Source organism: Ailuropoda melanoleuca, chromosome 1, assembly GCF_002007445.2.
Source record: "Ailuropoda melanoleuca isolate Jingjing chromosome 1, ASM200744v2, whole genome shotgun sequence".
NCBI lineage: Eukaryota > Metazoa > Chordata > Mammalia > Carnivora > Ursidae > Ailuropoda > Ailuropoda melanoleuca.
This window is the reverse complement of record NC_048218.1, coordinates 191278775-191298142: the sequence shown is the minus strand read 5'-3', so window position 1 is coordinate 191298142 and position 19368 is coordinate 191278775. Positions and strand designations below refer to the sequence as shown.

Here is a 19368-nt window from a genome sequence, read left to right as displayed (position 1 = left end):
AGAGGCAGAGGGAGATGCAGGCTTCCTGCTGAGCCCAGTGCAGGGCTCGATTCCAGGACCCTGGGATCATGACCTGAGCCGAAGGCAGACACTTAACTGACTGAGCCACCCAGGCACCCGCCCCTTAATGGGGTTTGCTTTAAAAGAGAAAATGCATATAAGTTATTTAAGTTATAAGAGGCCATCTGATAATACCTGCTGGCACTTCCTTAAGAAACAGAAAACATACCCATTACAGCAGCAATTTGGGCCTCTTGCTGGGGTCTATTTTTAGCAACTAGAGTTTCCTGTCTAGCCTAGTAGTGCTGGTGGCCATCTGATTTGCCACGATCATACAGAAATGTGATAAAGTGGTGATGTGGTTTAGTTCCTTGTCCATTAGTTTGAGGGTTGTTCTGGGGAAGGAGATAGCAAACTTCTGTGTGTCTGTCCCTGGGTTCCTAACTGCTATTTCCTGGGCCCGGTGTCTGTCAGAACTCGTACAAGTGCTTTACAGACATACCTCATGGAGTCTTCTCAACGTTATCATCCCATTTCGCATTTAAAGAAAGCCCTGATTAGGGAGTTCAAGAATGTCTCCAAGGTCAGTAGCAGAGCAGGATTTAAAGTAATCTTAATGACGCCAGCCAATGCTCCCAGTCTCCCTGCTGTCCCTCCCTGGGACTCTCCGCTCCTCCCTGCTGGACTGTAAGCTCCATGAGGGCAGGAACCTTTCCTCACTGGCTTCACCGCCATATTTCAGCATCTACCAAGTGCACTACCTGACCACAGTAGGTACCTCATGCACGATGTGGAGTGACGAACTCACTCTGTTCTCCGTGATCACCACCAACCAGCTGTGGGCCAGGGAGAGAGCCCGGACCTGCTGGGGGTCCTCTGACTCCGGTGGAGTGAGCCCTCCGGCACCTGGTGGCGGACATTTACTCGATGAGCACATCAGCCTGGCCTTCAGCAAGGTGCTGCATGGCTCTATTGATAAATCTCCCTCCCCGAAGGCCTCTAAATGATGTTCTGTCCATGCCTGTCATAGCACTCAGGACTGCTGTTTCATAGCTTGTACTCTATACCGATCTAGGACAACACCTAAATAATATTGGTGCTTTTTAAGGAAATGCCGAATTATATGTTTTTAAGACATTCCTAAAGTCTCCGTTTCTTCCATTATTCCAGATCTCTCCCTCTCTTTCTCTCTTGTGTCTTTTCTCTCTTTCACATGTGAACTCACGCTCACATGTGCACTCATATTCACACACACTCGTGCATGCACTTTCATAGCCACCCATGTTTATTCACACTCACGTAGGCGCTCACACTCACGTAGTCACACACACACCCCCCTTAGTTCCTCACTTATCTAGTTAACATATCTCCTTTCTTTTCAAATGAAATAGATGGAAAGCCACTTTGTAAAGCAACACTGTGTTATTTATATTTGTATTTTGTCCCATTTTTTTTCTCAAAGCTCATTTCCTTTGCTTCTCATAACCGGAAACTAGATATTGTAGTCAGCACCATTATATAAGTTTATTTTTCCTCTTGGAAATACTAAATTATGATGAGTTTGATCAAAAAATATAAAAATAAGCAGCATACAATACTTAACCTCAGATTCTTGCCTTTAATCCTGCAAGTATAAGATGATTTCTGGAGACCTGGAGTAAATAGTGTGAATTTTCTTTCTTTCTTCATAAAACAAATGGTATGGCCTAGCAGAGTCACCTCTGGACTTATATAGTTCATAAGATACATGGGTCTGTGTACATACTTAATCTACGAATCAAGGCTTATGCCTTTTGTAATTTTTTTTCACCTTAAAAAGAAATCTGGCTGGCTGGAAACTCCATTATTGTTACTATAAGAAGCCTTACGATTTATATCCAAATCAAGGCCAGGAAAGAATGCAGATTCACTCAGTAAAAATTCATTAACAGCCTGCATTGTCCCAGAATGCACCTCCTTGTAGCTTTGGAAAGCTTCACAGTAGGGCAGTTTATGTTTGGGAATGACCCACCAAAATAGCAAGGCAAGATATAGGCAAGAATGTAATTTTTCAAAATTTAAATTTTATAATTTTTCAAAAATTTAAATGTGGAGCTTACATCAAAAGAACACAGTCTTATTAGAGCCACAAAAATGAGAGATAAATTTGAAAAATGTACCTTCGCAACCTTCTTAAACTGTTTTTCTGGCAGTCCTCTTTTTGAATCGGTCTGTTGATTTGTTTATTCTTTTTTTAGTAGGAAGGAATAAAAAGTTCTCCTTAAGAATTCATTAGAAATTAAAATTCATCTCAGCATTTAGTACTCTAGAATATGGTGAAGGCTGATTTAAAAGGGCAGTGTTTAATGGGACCGGCCTTGGAAAAAGAGGACAGGGAATCGTCCTGGCCAGCACATCTTTGCCATGATGGAGAAGTGGTTTTGCTTTAATTGCAATTCTTTCATTCCCTTCCTTGCCAAGCCCAGTGGCTTCTGTTATAACATGTGGCGACTTCTCCCTCAGAGACTAACTCAGTCCAAGTTACCATAATATTTAGGACCAGCTACAAAGACATTTCTTCCCCTAAACCCATGCCAACTCTAAATCAAACTATCTTCTCCTCCCTGGCCATTCAAATAGATCCAGCTCTTATTTGAAAATAAGGACAAGAAATGCACAGGCCTCTTTTTGTTTTATACCTGTTTGAACAGATAGATAAACAAGGCACGTCATGCCTAGTGTTGCTTTGAGCTCGGTCACTTCCTTCTAAAACAGACTCTCATACCGTGTTCATTTAAGACTTGCAACTTAGATGTTCTAGACAGAAGAAAACGTATTTTGAGTCTAGCTCCAACAAACTGTCTGCTATCAGTACTGATGCAGGAAAGAAGAGCAGTCTAAAATCATAGACCCTCATCGGGTGTGGCTCTGAGCTTCTCCTATACAAACCTCAGCCTCGATGGGGGCAGGGCTGGGAGACAGCCTCATCCTTAGCGGCCTCAGATTGTCCTCTCGCTGAACAAGGAACACTAACTCATCTTGTTTTTAAGAAAGCAAGCCTAGCAAAATAGGAAAGATATTCCTTTTTTTATTTTTTTAAAGATTTTATTTATTTATTTGACAGAGAGAGACAGCCAGCGAGAGAGGGAACACAAACAGGGGGAGTGGGAGAGGAAGAAGCAGGCTCCCAGCGGAGGAGCCTGATGTGGGGCTCGATCCCAGAACGCAGGGATCACACCCTGAGCGGAAGGCAGACGCTTAACGACTGCGCCACCCAGGCACCCCAGGAAGGATATTCCTGATGAATAAATTTGCTCTGACCTGTAAACCTGGTCAGAATATTTTTTTCTTGGCATTTGCTCCGCCTGCTACATGTGTGTTTTAGTCACCTTGATTAAGTACTTATATTCCATAACCAGTGCTACTAGTATACATTAATTTCTTCCTATTTTTAGGAGGTTTACCTACCTGCACTGCGTAGTTTATTGTTTTGAAGTACAACTTTCAACACAATTCATTTTTATGGGTTGTATTTCTTTTTAATTTGATAATTTTATATGTATAAAAGATTATGTGTATATATATGTGTGTGTATATATATATGTGTATATATATATATATAAATAGCTCTAAAGCACAATAAAAAAAATGCACTCTAGTGAACCACCACCCAATGTAAGAATCAAAACATTGCCAATATTTTCGGATCTCTCTGTTCTTCATTTAGACCATTCTCTGGCTTCCTCACAATTCTGAAATTTGTGTTTAAGGTTCTCTTGATTTTTTTTTAAACAAATATATGTATTCTGTCACATAAATGTGCATTGCTAAAGGTATTTTGAGACATGTAAACGTGTGCGGTTTTTGGCAGCTTGTGTTTTTCCTCCATATTATGTTTAAAAAATTCATTTATGTTGTTGGGGATGCAGCTGGTCCTTTGTATACATTGCTACAGTATTCCAGTGTGTGTGAATATACCCTGCTTTCCCCCTTACCTGGTTTATGGGGCGAGGGGAGCAAAACAAGGAGTTCTATTGTCGACCTGTTGACTTTGAGGTGGCTGTTAGAATTCTCATGGAGGTGTTGGTTAGACGGGTGGATATTGAAGCCTGTAATTCAGGAGAGAGGTCTGAGGTAGAGATACCAGCATGTGGATGGAATCTAAATCGTTACTTCTCCAGCTGTTCCTAGAATGCTACTTAATCCATCAGTTGAGATTTTTATTTTAGAATTTTTTTTCCCTCTTAAAGCTTCTATTTGTTTTTATTTTTTTTCCAATCTGCCTGGTAACTTTGCTGCAGTGTGACTTGTAAAAGCATAAATGAGAATATGAGCTTCAAAGAAAATAGGGGGAAAAGTATTTTACGAGCTTGGTAGTGTAGAAGTTATTTGCAAATGCAGTGAGTTGCAAACGAAACCATGTATATATAAATTTGCTTTGTAATCCAGAAGAATACATGCTTAATTTTACTTGATTTTACTGCTTTGTTAACTTGTAGCTAAAAGCTAATGTTCACCTCCCCAGTACAAGTATTAACTCATGTAATCTTCACACCCACCTGTGTGACCAGTCGATATGACTTGTACCTGTTTTACGGATGAGAAAACTAAAGCTCACAAATGGTAAACCCGGGATTCAGATCCACAGAGTTGGCACCTAAAAGCTGTGCTCTTGGCTACTTACTATGTTGGACTGCCCCTCTTTTAAATAAGTTTCACCCAATTTCTTCAGTTTTAAGAGTTAAAAAAAATTGTAGGGTCATTTTTCAGGGTGGCCACTTTGATCTCAGCTACAGAAATGGTGCTCTGGGCAGTCGCCCCCTAGCAAAGGGCTTTCTCTGTACTGACTTAGTTTCACCATTGAATCTGGCCTCAGACCTCACAGTGCACTGCCCACCTACCAAGTGTCCATTCTGTGCCTGTTGATTATGATGTCTACTTGATTTAAGGGATTTGCCCGAAGCCACCCAGTGAGTCAGTAGTGGGCCAGGGACTAGAATCTGGGTCTCCTGCCTTTCAAGCATCACATTTGTTTGGTATTAATAAACCATATTTCTCCAGGGGATCTGGCAGAAATTTGAAAGTGCTTAATTTTACTGCAGTAAATACTAAGAATCCTTTTTAAAGCAAGGAAGCCAAGCCCTAGCCAGGGAAAACACGATTTGCTCTGGGGGCCTTTGACAAACCCACATTGGCACTAGGATTAATTATAGATCATTGGCTTCAAGTCCATCTCCCACTGGGGCTTGCTGAAGGGGTTAAGACTGGCTGTGGCCACGGGCCACAGCTGGACCAGGAAATACTCTTACACACGAAGCTGGAATGCACGATGTCCTACCCACAGAGTGAGCAAGTTATAGCTGATTGCCATCAGGAGGGCGTGATGGTGAAGGTTACATTCCTAGGACACGGGTGATAACAGGTTAGGGCCCAGGTGAACCCAGCTGTCAGGAGGGAGACCTGTCTGCCTTTCTTGCTGCGTGACGGGGGCCGTGCAGGTAGCTCCCTGGGTTTGTGAGTGGGCCGTATTTTCTAAAGCCACGTCAGTCAAGGAAAAGATGTAGGCATCCAGGAGAAGGAAGACAGATGTCTGAATTATAAACGACTTGAGTGCAGAAAGTACAGGGAGTGATGTATTACTTTTGTCACCAGAAGAATGCTAGACATACTATGGACCCTCAGCTAGTAATATATGTTGATAAGCTGATGGGGAAGCAACTGAGCGAAAGGTTCAGCACGTTGAGAGGTTGGTCTGACCACATTCGGGTCGGAGCTGGGTTTGGATGTATTTTTCACAAAGGTGATGATCACAGGAGACCTCCCACAATACTGAGATGCAAAAGGCACGTGTTAGTTCGGTTAATTCTCACGATTCCCAGGGCGGCCACTGAGGATGCAAGTTTATGTTTGTCTTCGGCCTCAACGGGAGGGCTTTACGCAGTTGTGACAGAAACGGAGCAGATGGGGGCTGCTCTCAGGTCAGCAGGTTAAATTTCCTGCCATAACTGTTCCTGGACAAGATGCTTCAAAACCATACTGGTCTCTTTGGACTGTTCTTTCCCTCGGAAAAAGTCAGTGTTCACACTTTGTTTGCGGGGCACGGGATTCTGCCACTTCTGCAACCCGTGTCCCTTGCAGAGACTGAGCAGGGAGGCCCGCGGGGAGGCGTGCACAGCCTTTAAGAGCTGGGGCTGTGTGAGCTTGGGCAAGTCCTTATCTGTCCTGTGTGGATGACAGTGCCCGTTGTGGGATACATTGTCTGAGGAACACCTCGGGCGCTCCCTCCCCAAGCCAGGCGATCAGGGCTCATGAGAATCCTGTCAGTGACACACCTGCCTTCCTGGCTGTCGGGTCTGAGGTTGCCCTGACCCCATGACCCTGCTTATTACTGGCACATGGTTTCTTCATGGACTGGTGTCCTTTTACCAGAAACTACATTGTTACGTGAGTGGTAAAAATGAGAAGGGTTTTTTGAGAACTAGTTCTTCCTTGTACATAAACGTGTCCAAAGTTAAAAGTGAGGCTTTGTGTTTCCAAGATACATTGAATGAATAAAAAAGAAAGAAATGCTGGACCTTTATCACAATCCTTAAACCATCCACTTAGAGAAAGGGCTTTGCGTTTGTGAACAGGTAACTGAAAAGGTCAGTAAGCAGAAGTACCTGCTTCAGTGGCTGTTGTATAGACCCAACACAAAAGATCTAGAAGCGAATTATTCCTCACTTTCATGCCTCCGTGTCAAAAGTAATAATTTAATTTAATGTTAAAAGATGACTTGAGGTGGGGCACCTGGGTGGCTCAGCCGTTAAGCATCTGCCTTCAGCTCAGGTCATGGTCTCAGGGTCCTGGGATCCAGCCCCGAGTCGGGCTCCCTGCTCGCAGGGAGCTTGCTTCTCCCTCTCCTCCCTGCTTGTGCTCTCTCTCACTCTCTCAAATAAATAAATAAAACCTTAAAAAAAAAAAGATGACTTGAGGTAATGAGACTTGATGAGGTTATAGTTACAAAGAATTTTAAATTCTGTGAATGTAACATCTGATGAAACTGTGGAAGGCCTCCGTCTGTTTACCAAAACCAGCATAGCTGCTGCTGGAACGATGTCTTCCCTTCCCCCGCTTTTCCTGCTGCTTCTCTCTTCTTCCTTTCCTTCCCCCTCTCCCCTTCCTCTCCCTTCCCCCTCTCTCTCCCTCCCTCCCCCCCTCCTTCCATGGGTCCGCAGTGTTGATATAAGGATAACACGGACATTAATCCTGCCCTCACGGAATGTACAGCTAGTGGAAGGAGCAGGGAGCTTGTGGAAGCACACAAAGGCAGCTGCAGGGTATGATGCGCCCTGAAGGAAAAGAACACATCCAGTGAAGAATCTGGATTAACACCTGCCTGTAACTCTCTGTGTACATGCTCAGAAACTAAGGACGACAGAGCCGTTCTGTTGTTGCCTTTTAGAGGGTAGATTTGTGAGCATAAAGACCTTGGTTTTATAAAGTATCTAGTACAGAATCCCTCTTGGACACTAGTATTAGGAGTTTGTTTTCACATAGGTAGAGCACAGATAGGCAGATAGATACATTGATGCATAGATACGTAGAGTACACAGGGACATCACTACTCATGTGGAAAGTTTTTTCTAACAAGCGCAAGTGACAGTCTGTGAAAACGAATTTCTCACATGTGCATTACAGGATTGGGTGACGACTGTAGGTGGAGTTAGGATAGACTGGAGGAGAAAAATCTTTCTGAATTTTAATTTTGCAAATACAGTTAGAGCTAGGATATACATATTCTCTGTCACTTTTCAAAGGGGGATTGGAAAAGGGAGAGGTCATTTCTAGCTGTCGGTTCAAAGGAAAATTTGGAGAGACATCCCATCAGTGTCCTTGGACTGAAAACAGGGATCAGGTCTGCGGTTCATTGCAAGACTCAGTGGGCAAGAGAGTGTGGACGTGAGGAAGCCGCCAGCCCTGAAGGTGGCTGGCCACCCTGGAAGGCAGGTCGGTGGGGGGAGCTCAGCGTTCACTTCTAAACGTAGGTGCTTCTGCACCTGTACTGGGGGCTGCGTGTCTGGTTTCCTCTCACTCGAAAAGGCGGCTGTGGACTCGGGTTCTCCACAGTCCTGAACATCTGCTAAAACAAGCGAAAGCAGCGCCTTCAGCTCGGGTCATGTGTCTGGTGTCTGTAAATTCTCAGGCTCTGTCTTTGAGGCCCCTGGGAACAAATGTTGTCTCTTGTTCTTTGGCCTCCCGACTAAACGCAGCCAGGGTTTTTAAACCCACTAATTTTTAAAGATTTCCTAACAGAGGAGCAAATTAGAGCAGAAACCTATTAAAGCTGAAAATTATCTTCAAAATTACTCTTTCTCATTAGGAGTGGAACACTAGGTCATTGAAAGTTTGTTCACGTTTGTGATTGATCCTGCATTTAAATAATTTAAAAATGAGTACCTCATTTTAATAATAGTTCACTTCACTGTCCTTATCACCACCATCATTTCCATGAGGTTCTAGGTCCTTTGTGAACAAATTAAATAGGGTGCTTTCTTTATGACATGAATTAAATCTAGATCCCGATGATATTTGGCACCTCCTAAATACCCAGATGGGCACAGTGTTTGCCTTGAAGTGAAGACGTGCATAGGGTTTTAATCACGTCATGTTTTATTTTTTCCTCTTTTAAATATCGCCTTTTCAATAGTTGCTCCTTAATGAATGACTGACTGTTTACTGTGGTTTATAACCAGGAATTTGAACATTAGAAGATTCTAATCAAGATACCGATGGCAAAAAATTATTTTTCCCTCTCATTCTCTCGTCCTTTACATTAGACAGAAATAAATCGTCTTCCTTAAGTTTGAGATATCTCTTCATTCTCTTCCTGAAAACTTAGGTTTAATAAGTCAGAGGAGATTTAATTACGGTTCTTAAATCATAAAGAGCTCTTACAAAATAAAAACACAGGTAGGGCTAGAGTAAGTTTCATCTCTTGGTATAACCAGCATTTGGGAAAAAATACATAGGTAAAAAGTAATGTTTGCTGCATCTTCTCCATTATTTAATCACTGAACATACTGGGAGTTTTTTAACTGGCAATGAGAGACAGAGTTTGTTATCTACCCAGGTAAGATCACTTGAGTCCAAACACCAGCTTCCAGAACAGGCCTGAGACACCTGTAGAGGGTGAGGGTTGCTCAGGACAGCCCGGAGGCAGAAGGGTGGTGGTATTGTTGTAGGGATCTCAAATGAGAGTTGGAGATCAGAATTTTACCCTCTTTCACCTTTGAAAGTAAGTAAGTCTTTGTAGCAGATTATTCTCTTGAAACAGGATTGACCCAGTGGCCACATTAGGAGTGCAGCTCATCTTAATTAAGAAATGAAAAAGCTGACAAAAGGGGCCAGGTAGCTCAGAAATGTTGTTCCTTCTGCTGAACTGCTTTTCCAGATACGAGCACAGAAGTCATGGGAGCAGGTGTTCCCATTGCTCTCCGTATGCTTTGTCCGCCATGCATCACGCGCACACACATACACACACACACACACACACACACACACCCTCAGAACCAACCCCTCAGCCCTTGGTTTTCTAGCTTCATCTGTCCCGAAGGACCCCAAGCACTGTGGATTTAGGCTAGGACTTGGGCTTGGTGAGAGCTGTTGGTGCTGCCAAGGCAGAGGACTGACCGTAGGCAGGGCTGTGGCAGCAGAAGACTGTTCTCTGTTCATGAAAGCAGTGGAGTGATGCTCTCACATCCTGTCTGCACATTGCCTGGTATGTCTGTAGTTAGCATTGCATTTATACTGGAAATAAATGATCCTGACACTCACGTAGCTAAATATAATTTATAATTTTGATGTGAGGTTGAAACATGAAAGATCATGCTTTTCAAAGTGCTCTGAGGACTAACAGAGACAACTCATTTTAAATAACGGTGAGTTGAACTGCCAGCATTTGAACAGCATTCACCATTTGTCCAAACACCTGCAGTTGGGTACTAATGCGCATGTTTAATTGCTTGAACTTAAATTATAAAATCCCCAAAAGGGTATTTTTATCCCAGAACACAGGACAAATCTCTTGCAAGGACTGTCTGCCTACTCTTACAAGCTCCTTGCATTTCCCAGGACTTAACACGCCTCTTTGAAGAGCTCTGTTTTGATATTCAGGGAAAGCGCAGATGTCCACACCATCAGCAAAATCACTGCAGACATCCCCTGGGAAGTCTACTCTGTCCAAAACACGTGGAATTTTCTTGAAGGTGGTGATTAGCGTGGCTAAAGGTCTGTTTCCTCAGCCCAGAGACTGCCTTTACTTTTAAGCATCAGCCCTTCACCTTTGCTCGTGCCGACTCTCTGTGGCCAGAGAAGATACCAGAATGAGATTAAAGCAGCCCTACAACAGAGCCGAACGCTCTTGGCCTGCGCCTTGTTATCTGTCCCTCCAGTGGTTCCTTGCTGTTGTGACGTCAAGGCCGCCATTCAAAGCAGAGAAAAAGGAAACCATGGCCTCTCTTCGCATCAGTAGCCCGGACAAGCTGTTGTTTCTCAGGCATCCAAAACGCTCTCTGTCTGGCAGAGCTGTGCATTCCATGCCTGGGTGACCTGGTTAAATGGAGGAAACCAAATGCTCTCTGCTGGATGCTCTCCAAAACAAGCATTGCACCCCGAGCTTCTGAAGCACGGGCTTCACTGCTTCCAAGGACTATGAATGCAGGTGCAGCATTGCTCCACACTGCCTGCTTGTATCTTCAGCTTCTGCTTTGTCTTAAAAGAGAGAATGTCCTCATCAGTGGCCTGCGGTGATACACCCTGCAACAACGTCATCGTGCCGCCTTTGGGGTCAGTGCTAGAAAATCCCTTTTGGAAAGCCAGTCCTGTGTTAAACATCTTTCGGAATCATAAGACTTCAGAACTAGTGAATTGCCCCCTCTTCTTTCCCATCCCACTTCTGCTCACTCCATTCCCGAGTTTCAGATTGCTGAAATCTCAAAAGGCTGTTGTGTATACTTACATATTAATTTTGCACTGTGCGTTATTGAGCTTCTAGATAGGCTTTGCCTATAGGAAAAAGAGTCTCTACCGTGCTGTGTAGATCACAGGCTCGTGATTTTTCTTAATGAAGAGTAACACCTTTTGCTTTTCAGAGGGAGGGAGCTATAAAGAGAACTGCAGTCCCTAGGAACAGGCCGAGATCCCTACAGCAGACAACAATTTTGCAAGGTGAAAAGCTCACCAACAGTGTTCTGATTGCTTACGGTCAGAGTTTACCAATTTGAGACTCAGTCTTCGGAGGACATGCCTTCTTGGGTTTCTTTCTGGCATGGGAGACATTATTTTATTAGATTCTTGGAAGTGGACATTATAGTCACTAGAAAAGGCATAATAATCACACTTTGTTTCCAGAGTCGTCTTGGTTAAGTCAATATGCATTTGAAGTTTTATAGTATAAATCCCATTAAGTCATTCTCAAAATAGCCCTTTTCTGAACCTTTGATTGAAGGATATTTGCAGGAACCAAAACCATTTAGTTGTATTTTTTTCCTCATCATAAGTGTACTCTTTAATCCCCATCCCCTATTTCCTCCCTCCCCCCGCCCACCTCCCCTCTGGTGACCATCAGTTTGTTCTCCAGAGTTAAAAGTCTGTTTCTTGCTTTGTCTCTTTATCTCTTTTTCCTTTGCTCTTTTGTTTTGTTTCTTAAGTTCCACATATGAGTGAGATCATATGGTATTTGTCTTTCTCTGACTGACTTATTTCACTTAGCATTATACTCTCTAGCTCTGTCCGTGTTGTTGCAAATGGCAAGATTCCATTCTTTTTATGGTTGAATAGTATTCCAGAGTGTGTGTGTGTGTGTGTGTGTGTGTGTGTGTGTGTATACATGCACACACACACACACATATATGCTACCTCTTCTTTATCCACACTTGGGCTGCTTCCATAATTTGGCTCTTATAAATAATGCTGCAATAAACATAGGTGCGTATATCCCTTTGAATTAGTGTTTTTGTATTTTTTGGCTAAATGCCCAGTAGTGTGGTTACTGGGTCGTAGGGTGGTTCTATTTTTAATATTTTGAGGAACCTCCATATGGTTTTCCATGGTGGCTGCACCGGTTTGCATTTCCACCAACGGAACACATGGGTTACTTTTTCTCTACATCCTTGCCAACACTTGCCGTTTCTTGTGCAAAACCATTTAGTTCTATATATGAGTATATATGCACATTTTATGTTGGGAAGGATCTTGATACAGTGGGCCTTTTCAAAGTGAAGTCTTGTAAGACAAAATTCTTCCAGATTATATTGTCTTCTGGGGTAAAAAAAAGTAGAGATCATCAGGAAACTGGAGAGAGATGGAATGGTTGTAGTGAGTCTTGTAAAGTTGGGATTTACACCAAGTTCGCTGGACTGCAGTCTGGTTTTGCTAGACAGTCAGACTTGCCACATTTGTGCCCCCATAGATATAGTGGTGGAGCTGATGCACGGCTTCCTCGTGGGTGCTTTGGACCAGATGAGTCAGAGAATCGCCAAGTGAGAGGAGAACTGGGACATTACTTTTTGTTTATGGACCGGAAAATTAGTCCGGTCTTTTTTTTGTTGACAACCATTTGCCTATCAGTAATTCTTTCATTCTTCCTTTTACTACCATTTCAGAAGGTCTTTATTATCTGAAGATAACTGGTACCAGAAAACTAAGAGCATCAACTTCAGATGAATCAAACATTTAAAACAAACAGTAAAAAATTTTTAAGAGATTTTATTAGGACTAAGTCTTGAAAAGTTAAGAAGTTGAATCTAAGTTTGGTTTACATTATAGAACAGAAATTTGGGATATGATTCATCAGTATGTTATTTCTTAGAACAAAGATTGGACGGCGAGTTCTGTGGCAGAATCNATTTATTTATTCGACAGAGATAGAGACAGCCAGCGAGAGAGGGAACACAAGCAGGGGGAGTGGGAGAGGAAGAAGCAGGCTCATAGCAGAAGAGCCTGATGTGGGGCTCGATCCCACAACACCGGGATCACGCCCTGAGCCGAAGGCAGATGTTTAACCGCTGTGCCACCCAGGCGCCCCTNATCAGTAATGTTATTTCTTAGAACAAAGATTGGACGGCGAGTTCTGTGGCAGAATCAGAATGATTTCGGTGAGAGCATTCACATTTTCCCAAGGGCTTCTCGTAGTCTTTGGATATAGAGACCATTCTCTTGACGAGACTACCGCTCATGAGATCATCTCTGTTGACTTTGAGTTCCTCTGTTGTTAACTGTTGAGCAAGTTAGCTGTCACAAGTGAACAACACTGCATTTGCGTGTATGTTCTGTGGTACTTAACAACCTAAAAAGTGAGCAAGGTAGATGCTGGTGTTGAGGACGAAGCATTAGGTGATCACTTTATTTGTCAGTGTTTTTATATTATGATGACCTGTGCTTCCCTATACAGCCTGGTCACTCCAGGGACTCAGAGAAATGATGACTCAAGTAATTAGGGGAGAAACCCCCTCATATTATGTTATAGATAAAGCGCTCAGTGGGTGCCAGGAGGGCACAGTCGCTTAAGCATCTGACTCTTGGTTTGAACTCGGGTCATCATCTCAGGGTCATGGGATGGAAGCCTATAGTCAAATCAGGCTCCGCACTCAGCAGGCAGTCTGCTTGAGATTCTCTTTCTCCCTCTGCCCCTCCCGCCCTGCACTTGTGTGCACGTGCTCTCTCTCTCAGATACATATATAAATAAATCTTAAAAAACAAATAAAGCACTCAGTATGGCTTAGTAGGCTCGATAATCAACCCAGTGTAGGTCTGTGTGTACTTTCCTGGCACATAACGAGGTTATGTAACCTTGGGTAAGTTATTATAGAACCTCCAGTTCTTGATATAAAATGTAGAGCAATAAAACCAACCTTTCAGAATGGCCATGGGACTTAGAACCCATGTGTATAAAAATATATAAAAGTCCTGGATAATACTTTGTGCGTGCAACTCAAGAAATGACCCCTGTTAAGGTTCCTGTTGCTTTGTGTGGTGCCTTCCAGTTTGTAGAAGACTTTCGCGTTTAATTCAGGCTGAAGAACTTAAATTTTAGCAAAATCACTAAAGATTTTTAAGGTGTACAGTGGTCTGAGGAAGCTAAATTTCCGAAGATCATATTTGGTGACTCTGTACTTGATGGATTATATCCTATGATTTAATAGCCATTTTCTTCATGCTATAGATGGGAACACTGAGGTTTAAGGAAATTACACAATTTTCTCAGGATCACATGGTTTGTATCTGGCAGACCTGAACCCAGAGCCCCATCTTCTCACTCTTTACTGTGCCTTTCCATCACCTAGTTGCTCATTGGCAAGGGAACCCATTACAGAGGCCATCATGCTTGTCCAGGAACAAAGTGATAAAGGTCACCATGTTTATTGGTAGTGGGAGAGGGAGGGGGAAGACTTTGAAAATGGGTGCTGCTTATACTTGGCTCCATGAAGAAGGGAGTCAAAGGCTGAACTCGCAAACCTGGCTGGATGGCTATACAATTAAAGTAAAATAAGTAGAATGTGTTGGTTTTGTTGTTTCCTGGTGAGCTTAAAGGAACTGCCCTGTCCGGGTGGAAATACGTAGGATTCAAAGTAGGAGAAAATGCCAACGCTGAAGAAATAAATTTGAGACTTTTAAATTCCAAAGAAGACGCATTGAAACCATTGTACTATGTATAAGTTGTAGGCACCTGTTCTTTGTGACATATTCCCAGTTCAAGACCAGGCCACACTGGTGCATTGTAAATCCCTGACCCTTGTACCTTCATCAGCAGGAAGAGTTGTCCCCATAGATTCTTCTGCATTTGTGTGTTTGTTTTGTTGGTTGGATCCTGCTGTGGCACTGAGAGACAGACTTTGCCGGGCCCTGTTTTGTAAACAAATCTGTTCGTGCACACTTTTCTTCTATCATTGTGTGTATGCAACTGGCTCTGCTTTTCCCTCCAACGACACGGAAGCCTAGGAATTTAGAAGCTTGTTTTCTTTTAGAAGTATGAAGGCATCAAAGAAAAATGTGCATGTGCATTTATTTAAAGTGTGCACATCTACCCTATATAAGATTTTGAATCTTCCTGATTTTAGCTCCAGGCCAGGAACTCTGCAAGGACCTTGCAGCCCAGTACACACACAGTACCTCTGAGAGATGTCCTTCACGTTGCCACAATACTATTGATTAAGCTCAGTAAATAAAGAAGGCTCTCTTTACACTTAAAGTTCATTCTGTGGACCATAAATGGGATTAGTCACCCAAGATGATAATATATGATACTGGTTTATAGAAAGGATGATTCGTCCCTTGCTTAGATTGGAATATGAACTTAAATAGTATATATTCATACGGTCACTTCCTACCTGTAGTTTTTTGGCATGTTTTATTTAATATTCCAGCAAAGTTCAAGTTTTTATGACAGGAAGTATGTGAATGGTTATGATAGGAGCAAATAACATTTGACTTTATGATTATAGTACAGGAAGTAGCTTTTCATGCCAGGTAAGTCTTTGGGGGGAAAAATGCTGGCTTATAAATCTAATGTACGTAGATTTCCCAGAATCTTTGCTGTCTGAAATGGAAATCACACCAGAATGTGGTCTTATTTCTTTCTCTTCTTAACTTCTCTTGTCAACAGATGTCTTTGTCTTAGGAATAGGCATTTTCAGTATTTCGGTGTGACCCAACATGATGTGGAACCATTCAGAAAGTTCTGAGTAAATGTAATAGGGCCAGACTTTATAGAATATATAGCATGAAAATCCTTGAAGACCCTGAATAAGAAATTTCTGTTTCCTTGAAGAGTAAATGACTAAATCATCATTTACCACCGAAGCAGAGGGGTCCCCCAACTTCTCCTACTCTTGTGGCCACGTTTCAGTGAGCATGTAGGAAAGACAATTTGTTTAACACCAAAGAGTCTGCCTATGAGCTAGTTTAAAGAAGAAAAACAATTGGGTAGAACTTCAGTTATGTTCCTCATAGGGAGACCTTCAGTGGAGGCTTTGTTTTTCCCTGACTTAAATTAATAATAATAATAATAATAATAATAATAGAAAGAAAATATTTTTTCCTCATCTTTCTCTTTTCTTCTTAAAGCCTGAGGAGTTTGTAGTAAGAAGAAAGTTTGTAACCGATGCTTGTTTTGAGAATCAGTATCACACACTCATGCATCTCATGAATGAATGGAGGCCAAGCAGTCAGATGAAAATGCCCGGGAAGTGTCTCATAGTTGCGCGTGCACCGCCAGCCCCCGTGGGCTGTGACACAGCACCGCTCTGGGAGTTAATTGGATGGAGATTCAAGTTTTAACCATGTGACCATGAGCCTCCCTTAACTGCACAGATTGAAAACATGGTTTCTAAATACTTTCTACCCCTAAACTGAGTATCACAGATTTTGCAAAGTAGTTTGCAGATATACGAAGCTGTTCTCAAAGAACACACAAACGTGTTAGCGTTACCGGGGCTTAGTTGTCATTAATTTCCTTTAAAATCTGCAGAGAAAATATTTGCATGTGGCATGATGAAAAATCTGCCTCGAGGTATAGCTTACTGGGTAGTTTCCTAAGCGCTAGGTTCCTCCCCACCGGCAGTGATCGGCAGACATGCCCATGGAAGGCTCCGGAGCAGAGTGGCCAACATCAGGTTCCCTGGTTTTGAATCCTGGCCTCACTGCCTACTGATTGCATGACCCTGGTCAAGTCCTTAAACTCACCAGGGCTCAGTTTCCTTGCCTTGTAGGCTGGGGATAGTAATGGAATTTGGGGTCTCGGTGAAAATTCAGTGAGTAGGTTTGTGTCTAGCTCCTGGTAGTGTCTGAGCCAGCCCGGCCTGTCATTTTGCTCTTACCACTGATGATTAAACTGCTTAAAAGAGGTTGGGTGATCTGGGCCAGAGCAAAGCGTAGCCAAAGGAAGAGCCGGAACTCAAACATGGGCCCTCTGACTACCCGCAGTTTGTTGCTCGTCCCACGTGAAGCCACGCCCCCTTCTATAAAAGTGCCACTAGAGAGTGCACTCCTTTGCATTGCTTAAAAGAGAACTTTGAGTCAAGTTGAACATAAAGAACGTTTGTCCCAGAGTTTTATTTTGTCTGGGGAGAACGGGTGGGGGTGGGGGACGGCGGGCCCAGAGGTCTGGAGAGGGAGCACGGGATCTGTAAATATACGCTTGAGTCATGTCCACAGGACAGCAGCCTGCAGCAAGACCTGGAGAGTCTCTGTAATTCAGTCACGTTCAAAATACCCAACCTGAGAAGTCACCCTCTCAGGCCCCACAGTGCACAGGCTGTCCTAACGGGCAGCAGCTTCTTGGCAGTGGCCACATCTGTTGGGTTCGTGTTCTGTGTGTTGCCCCCCACCCAAGCATGTATTTCATGATCTTTATTCTGCGTTGCTCTGCTTTTCCTTTCTCTTCTTAAAATGTCTGCATTGGCCACACAGGCCTTAAGAGAGGAACTTGCCTATAAAGCACGGTCTGAAACAGGAACAAAGTGCACAGAAGCTTTGAGACCTGCGGGCATGTGTGTGTGACCATGACCCAGTGGGAGAGAGAAGCCGACTTTTTAGTAAGTGAGGAAATTAGATATACTAATACTTGAGTAGTTGTCAGGCCTCTGATCATTGCTTTCCTTTCGCCAAGCTCAGGAGCAACAGGATTTTTTGAAACTGTGGATACTTAAAATTGCTCTCCCTATAATAGATAGGTTTCTGTTCTTTTGACATTTTACAGAATGTTCCTTTAGCCATTGAGGGGGTTCATAAGGTCTGGGAGTGAGGGCAGAACGACGACTGTTGTGTGGTGTTGTTGGTGTGAATTAAATTCTTAACACCAATTATCGATGCTGTTTTTACTCATTCTCAGTTTGAAGATTATGTGCCTATCATGCGAGTGGTTCCCATACTGTTCTTTTTAAAATACCGGTTTGGCGAAGATTATAAAAACATATCACATTGGTGAAAGTTTCCTTCCATAGTATTAAATATAGATGGCTTTATTAAAAATTTCATGTGTATTCTTCATGTTTACCTTGAGCATTCAAAGATGAGAAATAGAGGAGTCGGGCTAAAAGTGGCAGAGTGTTACCATGTCAGAAATCAAGGGCCAGAAGCACCATGTCACAGCTGTGTGTCTGCATTTGATTCATTGGTCTCTAGGCTTCCGTTCGCCCCGACTGGAAGCTTATATTTTTCTCCTCCGACCTTCAGGAGCTCGCCCTCCCACCATTTCCACCCAAGACAGAAGCACATTAACAGCCTGGAAATAAAGGACGGGCTTTTTTTTTTTTTTTAGGCTCCTCTTTCAGTAAAATGTCTACTAGTCCCCTCAGAAAATGAGCTCTGTCACCACTGATACTCCCTAAGGTGGGATAAAAGCAGTCCTTCTCAATCTGCCCAGTTGTTAAGAAATTCTACTCTTCTCTGACATAAATGATCAGGTTTGGCCGACACCAAAGAAATACAAAAAGTCCTATTTTAGCCCTTCGTGGCCCGTTTTCAAAGGGTGCTTTGGTGTGAAAGCCACATGGCCACCCTGTGAATGTGACTGAGTCCTATAAATAACTGTTTTGCTGCCCCATCACACACAAATCTGAAAAACTTCTTTCTTCTCACAGACCCTGGGATTGGCACTCAGAGCCTGTCCTTCAGCGTCTCAGCACCCAGAGGGAGAGACGATTTCCGTGTTTGAAATTTGGGAACAAGTGAAAAGAACTCTCTTTTTCCTTGAAGGGTTAATGCTCTAACCAGCTTTGGATTGGTTCACTTGAATCCTAAAATTACTTTTCTGGTCACGCGCACTGAAGGTCTAAGCATTTGTGAAATGTCTTTTTTTTTTTTCTTCTTTCTCCTGATGCTGTTCTCTTGGCTGTCTTAATTACACGGGGGTTGAGAAACCAAATTAAAATTAGGCGTGGCTGGTAAACAGTGATCACGTTGCATGCTTTTAGTTTTGCTTGTTGGAGTTACTTCTCCCTGTGTTGCTTGCCTCCCCACTTTTTTTTTTTTTCCAAAGGAAATATCATAAGCTCTTTTAGAAATACTCACAGGAAGTGAGTATCCATATGCTGGTTACTCGCCAGCGACTGAGCGTTGACAGGTGGAGAATACGGCTGCAGCCCTCCCAGATTTATTTGCACATTTCCACCAGAGCAGAGGATTAATTCAGGGTGTACAGACCAAAGGGGTTTTTGTATCGCGAGGGAGTTAGAAGAGGAAATTGGTCATTGCGCGTCATCTTGAGGGACGGTGATTCAGGGAGCCGTGATGGGGTCAGCAAGGCACGTGGCTGCTGTGTCTGAGGATTCTGTGCTCACTGCTCAGAGGGCAGGCTGCCTTCTAAAAATGAATGCTCCCTCCACCGCCAGCAACGATTCTTTCGCAGTG

At 43.1% G+C, this 19368-nt stretch overlaps 1 long non-coding RNA gene across 1 annotated transcript in view; it reads left to right on the top strand.

The window, feature by feature from the left end:
• LOC117802303 overlaps window positions 1-19368 on the top strand; it is an 82674-nt gene that overhangs the window by 58909 nt on the left and 4397 nt on the right. The window lies entirely within an intron of this gene.